Raw genomic sequence first — 9,936 nt, 5'->3', positions numbered from 1 at the left:
AGGTCTCGTCAAAGACCATTACTTGAATGTACTATATGTGATGAATGTCTCTTAATGAACTAATGAATGTAATGGCTTAAGTTAAGAAAGTATGTGAAATGAATAAGTACTTATCTAGAGTAGTTAAGGGTTGTCTAGTTAAGGTGTGAAGAAGGCATATGAATGGTCACTTCTAATCTTACCTAGATAAGTCTTAAGAATGACTCTAGTTAGGGAAGATGGTTGTTTATGTGGACATGATCCAAACTTAGGTATTCTTAAGGATTACTTAGGTAATCTTAAAGAGTTCAATCATGGACATTATCTTCTTGATGTACTTAAGTGAGTCTTTTGATAGCATTTGGTAGGAGAATGTCATTTTCATATGTTTGATGTCTTGTAAATGTATGTTGATCTCATTATGGGTGGTCTTAAGGATCATTTAGGTGTGCTTAGAGAGGGTGTATGGGTGGTCTCTCTTTGTCTTACTTAAGTGAGTCTTAGGATAGCTTTTAGTGAGGGAATTATATGCTAAAAGGTGTGCAAATTGAAGTGAAGGAACTTCACTGTAATAGTGAATTGAGTTCACTGTACAGTGAAGTGAGTTCACAGTAACATTTCATAAAAATGCGACTATTTGCTTAAATGATTTCTTATGTGTATCTAAGTTGTTAAATGTTGTTCTTATGCTTATAGTATGATGTTTTAATCGAAATTCATGGAAAGCATGTTATTTACTAAATGTCCCTTTTTCATTGTTTTTGCATAGCTTCCATACTTAGTACATCTAATGTGCTAACTCCTTCTTTTACCTTTTTGACTAAAGTGTAGGGAACTGGAAGTCTTTATGTGCCATAGAATATGGATAGGTTTCTAAGGTAGAAGATGAAGTATTGGTGAGTCCTCATCGATTCGAGGACAATATCCACATGTCCCTTATGTCATAGTCTTTATTTTATGGTCTTGTATGGGTTAGTCCCAAGTGTTGTACACTCTAAAGTTTAGATGGTTCAAGGAGATGTTGTAAAGGTTTAATGATTTAAATGAAAGTCTTCCGCTTATGTAATGTTATGAAAAGAGTTCTTCGTGAGTGAAGAAAGTTTTAAATTCTTACTCATTTTAGGATGTTTATTATGCAATAAATGATACGAGAGGCTTAGATGAAACTTCTTGAAGTCTCATTTGTCATGTGGCGACACAAGGACGCTCTAACTTCTAGGGTGTACTTGTGGTTCGTGACATTTTCTCCTTTAAATTGTGCATTATTTTTATATTACATGCATGATGGGATTCTAGTCTTGAGTTTTTGTTTCTGTAAGGTACCTAAATCGTCATTCGAGGACGAATGTTCCCAAAGTGTAGATAATGTGACACTCCAAAACTTATCAGCTAAACTAGAGATAAACGAAAAGGTTAAAATTATAAAATGACTCCCGGTAGATTAGTAGAACATCTAGAGTTGAAATAAGAGTTACAAGAGTTAAGGCCAAAAGGCAAGTGCCAAGACAAAGGGGCCAAGCCAAAGCCAAAGGCCAAGGCCGCCCCTAGCTTGGAGCACATTGCCTCTACTTCAAATTTGGGACCACGTATCATGAAGGTGGCTCGTGGACTTGCCTTGTCCATTGAGAAGAAGCCCCCAAGTGGCCCAGCCACTGCCTTAAGGTCCACGAGAAGAACCACGACTAATGGTCTTGACGTTTTCAATGGTAGATTTAAGATGTATTATGATTTTATATTTATTTATGATGAAATTTCCCTAAGAACCCATGAATCCCTCATATGGATAAATTGTGAATTATGGTGTGGGTTAATTGATTGTAGGAACATGTCAATTAATTGAGTCTATATTGCCTTAGTTTATTGAATCATGGTATTCTCCATGTCTAATGTATAATTCCAGATGCTTTGGTTGAATGTGATTCATGGTCCATCAAGGGAAAATTATGAGGATTTATTCATGTTTATGAGAATTTTTTATGATCTTGTGATTCACTTAGAAAGTGAAGATTCTATGACTATGGTGTAATTGTGGTATTGTTGCAAGATCATTCTCCCTATACCCTTTCACATGACTATGTATGAAATACCTATGACTATGATAGTACTATTCATGTGTTGATTGAAAGGTTATTCTCATGAAAACACTATGAATATGATGTGAAAGGTTTACTTACATATGGATGATTCTAAGGTTGAAAGGACATTCTCACCTAATTGAATCTATGAGTGTCACATCCTGGAAGAACCCCCTAGACGCAATCGTCGTCGTCGTCCTCGAAAAGGACTAAGACTAGCCTCTTAGCATTCGTCATTACATTTCATAGGTTAAAAAACACAGAAAATTTAAACTTTTCATCTACACTACTTCATAAGGTTTACATAGACCTGTCGCTTACACATAATATATTCATATCAAGTATACATCCTTTCGTATAAGAAGAATACATAGTCTTCTACTTTATGGCACACACACACACACACACACACACACACACACACACACACACACACACACACACACACACACACACACACACACACATATATATAAGATACATAACATAGTCTCAAAACGGATGTCTCATATTAAACCATCTAAACAAGAGTATAAAAATTAGGCATAGACCATACATCAATACAAATAAAGCCACATATAGGCTATACAATCATAGTACTCAAATGAAAAAGAATGAAAAAAATGTATTTAAGACTAATCAACAGCCAATGCTAGAAAGTGGCATTGTCCTCGAAATAGTGAGGACCTACCTAACTTGGAGATGAGAATCCAAGTCTTCTTCAAGAGTCGTCACGAACCCTTCAATGACCAGAAAATAAAATACTGGGAAAAAAAGGAAGAAACGGGGTTAGCACATCACTTGTACTAAGTATAGGACCATATGCACATCCGATATAGAAATCATGCTAAAAAGGGACATTTCATTAAAGCATGCTAATTTACTTTGAAAAGACTTATGCACAATCAAGAATTAATATAAGTCAATAGCACATCTTCATTAAGTCAAGACCATATATATCACAAGACCAACAATACTAAGTATAGTCAAGTCAATATACATTTCCACATAATTAAGCACATAATCAAGACCAATTTATCATCAACTTATAATATCAACAAACATGTATAAGAGTTCATAACATCATAACCAAAGCAAGACCATTACTCATGAACCCTCATTAAGTCCACTAGTGCAATGACTAAGCAAGACCCCATAACCTCACTCAACCAAGTAAACCAAACAAGAGCCACAAGAAATGCCCGCTTCACATACTATATCATTAAGAGTAAGCATCATCATACTTTAGCAATAGAGACCAACCACAAGTTCATAAGTGAAACCAAACATCACATAATGCTATTAACATGTAAGAGAAATATATACATATCATTTACATTTATAAGCATATAAGAACATCCTTCTAAGACTCACCTCAAGGCTAACTAGTGCAATGTATAGGTAGAGTCCCGTACCCCTACCTAGACTAAGTCAAACCCATCAAGTCATCCTAGTTAGAGTCCACTTTATTACTTCATTTCACTTTTAGGAACATCTTGACCTAACCGAAATAGACCACATGAGCCAATGTGGAATCCGGTGTCATGGACCCTACACCAAAATAAGGTGGATTACTTGCCAAGGTAGTACCAAAACATGAACATAACATCTATATGGATCCACTAGCTAGTATTCCTATGGGGGCAACATAGTTCAAGAACTAGGAGATATAGTTGGGACCCTCTTTATGCTACATGCATTATAGTCTCCAATCTCATGAGTACATTAGTGATCCTACCTTCCCTATGTGGAAAGGGACACTCCTCACTACTAGTTCACTCGGTGCTAAGCTAGAGTCCATTTTGAAATTTCTTTCATTAATAATCATAACTTAGTTTAGGTCATAGGGTCTACCCCTTATATAGTCATAGTCATATCTCAATAGGAATTGCATGAGAACACCTTTAATTACAACCCTCATATGTGAGATTAGCACATTAACATCATTATATCAAGTAAGGCACATAGGTACTTCATCACCAACCATATATCATTACATCTTAGGCATAATCTCACAACCACATAATCAATACATTTCAATTCAACATCATACCAACCCTAATCAATCTTATCATAAGGTATACTTCAATATAACGTCATCACTAAACACAAGTAATCATAATTGAAGTAAAGGTTTGAGATCACAAGACTTACCCAATCTCCTTCAAAAGCCATAATCATAGTCTTACCACTACCATCCAATGCACCATAACAATGAGTATAATATCATCACACAATAGTAATTAACAAAATAATGAAGTTAATTGAATCACTACACAACAATTCATCACTAATTCATAGCCTAGGGTTAGGGACTTAGGTCAAATTCATGATCTACTTCACAACCTAGGTTAATTAATCAAGAACTATCATAATTGAATTACAATACAACATGATATACTCATAATTATCTAAATAAATCATAAACAAATCCATTTAGAAGATTCAAATTCGTAATAGAACAAAACCCACTTGAAACTCATCTCTTTTAAACCAATTTTGAGAAAACCTTTTGGGGAAAGAATCCCAAAGGTGAAAGAAATCTCATACCTTATTAATTGATAGAGAATTATGAAAAAAAATCCCTTACTTGAGTCCTTTATTCCTTGACCTAGCCTTCAATGGAGTTCTTCTATTTGGGAGAGAGAAATAAGAGAAGGAAGAGCAATCGGGTTTTGGGAATTAGGAGAGGTGGGTTTAGTTTAATTAGGTTTGGGGTCTTTATAGAAGTCATTAACTAACTTAAATATACCTATCTTAAACCCTAACTAATCAAATAACCACTTAATTAATTAATTGGATAAATTAAAACATGGCAGCCAACACAGGGACCTGACCTACGAGACCCCGACCTACGGGTCGTAGGTCAGTCGACGACTAGTGTCCCTTCCGCGCTGCACCTCCATCGTTTTGTTCAAAGAGTGTCCAAATGGACCCTTGGCCAAAATGTCTAAGTGACAATCCAGGGTGGCCATCGACGCCTCCTTGATTGGCCTACGCCTCGTGGGTTGGCAACCGTCGATGGCACTGTCTTTTGACAACTTTTAACCAAACAAGAAGGGTCCTCCTCAAAAGACCCTTTGGATGGTCCTTGGGGATGTGTACTAAAAATTTTCGACTAAAAAACAACTTTAATACATGTTAGACACCTTCCCACCAAATTTCATCATTTTTTGACTCTTAAAACCTTGTCAAATAGACTAAGGCATGCTAGCACCTCTGGAACTAGTTTTCGAACGTCATGGACGTTCCTTGATGTTTGATTTTAAAACTTCATAAATGCCTTATATATATTATATTTGACCTTAAAACAATGTTTTAACTCTTAGACTCTCATGTTAGGCTCTAGATTAGGCTTTAGACTTCTGAAGTATTATAATGAGCTATTTTATGAGTTGTGTTGAATGAAGGATAATATACTCCTTCACACATGTAAAATACAACTAAAGACTAAATATTTAAATCTTGGGAAATAATACTTAGCCCCGAGTGCAATATGTGGTAAAAATTCTCCCGTCAATGCAATAGGTCGGGTCATCTCATGAGATGAAAGCTCTCCTGTCAATGCAATATGTTGGGTTTCTAATAGCAATCTCCCTATCCCATAATTATGTGCCCACATAGGTCTTTAGATTGTGGATTCACTTAAAATCTAGTACATGTAGTTATACCTTAGGCAAGTAGGACATCTCTTTTCGTTGTGGGACATGACACAAGATTTCATGTAGCTCTCATGGTCTATGTCGGTTAAGGTTATTTTCCTCACATGACAAGAATATGAACTATGACATGAACTATAACTATGACTTTTTAAGAGGTACTACTTAGTATGAATGGGAGTATGGGACTCCATTTATGTATTGCAGAAGTAGGTCTTAAGAGTGGTTGTAGTGAGGTTCTCTTATACTATGAAGACTTATGTATTATGCATGTATGATATGTTTGTTGCTAAGAATGACTTTACTTGATACAAGCTACGAATATGAATGTTTATTTGTCTATGAACATTGGCTATGGATGAGTTCAAGGCAAGATATGTATGATGTTGGTGACCTAAAAGTGGCACTTAATATTAGGTAGGATTATGGGATCTTACCTATGCATTACACAAGTATAACTTAAGGTTGCTCATAAGATGGTTTGACTTATGTTTCTTCACTAATAAGCAGGATGATTTTTAGACTTGGTAAAATGCATGATTTCAACTAAATGTCACGTTTGAACATGTTTTAAGGATTTTTATGCATGACTTCCATACATGTGCAATGCATGGCTTCTATATATCTCTTTGTGCTAACCCATAATTTTTATATTGTTCTATAAGTGTAGGTTCCAATCGTTGAGGTGTAATTCTCCTTTCGATTAAAGCTTGAATTTATTCTCTCCACGCTTTTGGTGAATCCTCATGGTTTGAGGACGGATTGTTCATTTCTTGTTTATATCTTACTTTCACTTTTAGAGACTATGTTGTAAAGGGTTGTGATTTGTAAGACCCCAAAATGAGATAGGGTGTATAGAGACTAATATGTTTGTATTAAGGTTATAAGGTCCTAAAATGACTTATAATATGGTTTAGAGGCAGTGTGTAAAGTTTCAAGTGATTTGGAAGTCGAACGTCAACGGACGACAAACCGTTCGAGGACTAGTCGCCTATGTGCCTCATGTGTACATGCGTGTTATAGACTGTATTTCATGAGATTATTAAGTATTAAAATGAGTTATAATGATTTTTAAAGATGTTATATGGAGTTTCAAGAAGTTTGGAGGTCAAACGACCAAGAACGTCCAAGGCGTTCGAAAAATAGCCCTTAAGACGCTCAACGTGTGTCTTGTGGGGCCTAGCCTCTTTGGACGAGTTGAAGGTGTTTGATTTGGGTGAATCTTATGTGGAAGGTCTACAACTTGTTAAAGGTTGTATTCACGTCAGAAACGTCCGGGAACGACTTCTAAAGGGCCCCGCAAAAGGTTCCACTAGAAGGACCCAAGACTGGTCGAGACACTGCCTTGGCAGTGTTAATCAACGGACCAAACGACGGCTCGCTGGTCAACCAACGGCCTGTAGGTGAGGTCTCTTCGAATGGTAATTATCTTGGTCAGGTGTCAAGCCAAAATTTGGTCAAGGACCAATCGACGGAGGCCAATGCACGGCCCGTCGACTGACCAACGGCTAGTAGATGGCTCCGTCGATAGTGGCCTGCAACTTACTGCCTGCGTTTGTTTCATTAAAGGGGTGAATGGGAAATTCACCCCACGTCCTAAACTGACTCTACTAGGTTTATTTAGCTATTTTTAGGTGTATATAAGTCGTCCAAAACATGATCAACCCATTCCAAAATCAACTGACACGATTAAAGTCTATCCCTCCAAAAATATTTCCCTAGAAACCACCATTGTTGGTGAAGCTCAAGAATTGATTGGAGCTTGGATTTCCATGGATGAATAATCAAGTTTTAGAGGTTTTAAACTAAACAAAGGTATGGTGATCCTTCATCTCTAGTTATCCTTCCATCTGGAGAGTTAATCTCAAAGGTTTCAAAGAGAAAAATATGATCAAGTGTTTCTTCTTCATCTAACCATGGGTTCTTTCTTAAATTGATTCCGAAAGCATAATATGAATGTATTGATGATTATGTACTGATTTGGACGTGATTTTCAATCCTATTGCAGATGAACCCATGCTCTTTCACAAACTCGATTTTAGCCTATGTATGGTTTTATGATCTTGATCTTGTGCATGTCGATTTGTGATTCAATTATGTTAATATGCTTATGTCTACTGTCTATTATGTAAATTGATGGTGAATCATTGATGAATTACCCATGTGAATCAATTCATGAAGGTTTGAACATGCCTAGCCTAGCTATCATTAAAATCACTGTAATGTTGACCTTTTAAGGTATAAAAGTATAAATCGATTATGTTGTGATTCATGTAGCTACTGCCTTAGGTTAATAAATTGGTTGAATTGTATTAATCTATTCATGTTGATCAATGTTGGTTAGCCTATGATTCTTCTACTTTCCATTGATGACTTAAGTAGTATATTCATTGTGATTTAAAGGTTATACCAATGGTAGTAGGATTTCGTGTAGAGCATGTTGACCTTATCTACTGCCATATATTGATGATATTTATGGATTGTGGGTATGAATTCTTGATGATCAAAGAAAAGGGATCTCTAGTCTACAATTTGAGTGTTGTAATGAACCTTATGTGATCTTAATTCTAGGGTAGATGAAGCATGATTTAGAGTTGATTTATATCTATTTAGCTACTGTCCTAAATGTATATTATTGATACATGATGATTGATGAACTAAACTGGGGAGGTTAGTTGATGCTTTAGAACTCTCTACCTTCTAGTATATATGGGATGCCTTGTGTTATGTTATAGTGTGATCTTGTAGCAACTTGTACATGGTTTATTTTATGATTAAAGTACATTTAGATACTGCCACATATATGAATTGTTGATAAATAAGGGGTATTGATCAACGATGATCAAAGGATGAGAAAATGGTAAGAATACTTATCTCCTCTACTTTCTATATCATAGTAATGTTGATGAAGACTTGTATGGCATTGTGTGGTATGGTCCACTTATGGTGGTGGTGTTTACTTTATTGTCATTATATATCTGTTGACCATGGACATGAAGGCAAATTGATGAATATATGAACATGTGCTTATGATGATACTATGTGATGATTATGCCTACTTTCCTATTCTAGTTGTGATCTAGGGTGTATGGCTATTGTATGAGCATGTGTATATCCATGTTAGGGTAAAGTATAAGTGCTGCCATTGATGAGTAAAAATGGTTAATAATCCCTTACCTATGTACCCCTATGTGAATGCATGAATAACACAAGTTAGGATTCTTAAGTGTAATACGAAGTTGGCTTGTCTCCTATGCTATTACGTGTGTTTGTGGTTTATGATTGATGGTATATTGTGGTCCTAAGAGGGTGGCTGCCTGAATATGTTGTTGATAGCCATTATGTGATCATGTTGACTAATGTATCACATACTCACTTTACATACATGTTACAAGCAGTATAGGTCATGGTGTCTATATGAAAGGTAGTTCTCATATTCACTAGTCTCTACTACTATGCATGTTAAGATGATGTTTATGAAGGCATGATATGTGTTTCCTTAGCTAGGATGACTTGATAGGTGTACTAGTATGGGCAAGGGTATGGGACTTTGCCTATGCATTGCACATGTGTACCTTGATAGGATAGTTCTAGTTTTGGTTTCTATATGTATGAATATGTATGTATGAACATGTGTGTCTTAATGTGTTATGTGAAAGGTTTGCTTACATATATGTATATACACACACATTTATGAAGACCTAGTCAAGAGAGGGGCGCCTTTAATGGTGTATTCATATGTACCCTTAACTAGATGATGCTTTACATATGCTATGTTCATGTGAAGGGATTCTTTACATGATTTAGGTTGATGAACTTTCATCTATGACCTATGAGTTAAGCATATGAGGGGATGACTCTCCTAAACCTATGTTTTATAAAGTAAAAGTATAATAAAGGTTTTCAATGAAGAGAACTTAACTTAGCACCGAGTGAACTTGAATATGAGTGTAAGTCCCTTCCTATGGTAGGAAGGTAGGTCACCATAAATCTCATGAGGTGGATAACCACGATGCCTCAATGGGAATAAATAGGGTTTCCATAAGTGAATAACTACAATGTCTAATCTTGGCATAAAGAGGGTTTCCACATGTACCTCCAAGTTCCATAACTATGTTCCCACCATAGGATACTAGCTACTGGATCCACCTAGAAAGCTATGTCACTTGGTTCTTCTTTGGCCGGTAGACCACCTCCTTTCGGTGGAGGTTCTATGACACTGG

The sequence above is a fragment of the Solanum pennellii genome, chromosome 3 (assembly GCF_001406875.1).
Source record: "Solanum pennellii chromosome 3, SPENNV200".
NCBI lineage: Eukaryota > Viridiplantae > Streptophyta > Magnoliopsida > Solanales > Solanaceae > Solanum > Solanum pennellii.
The sequence above is the reverse complement of the archived record's forward strand: the minus strand, read 5'-3'. Positions refer to the sequence as shown.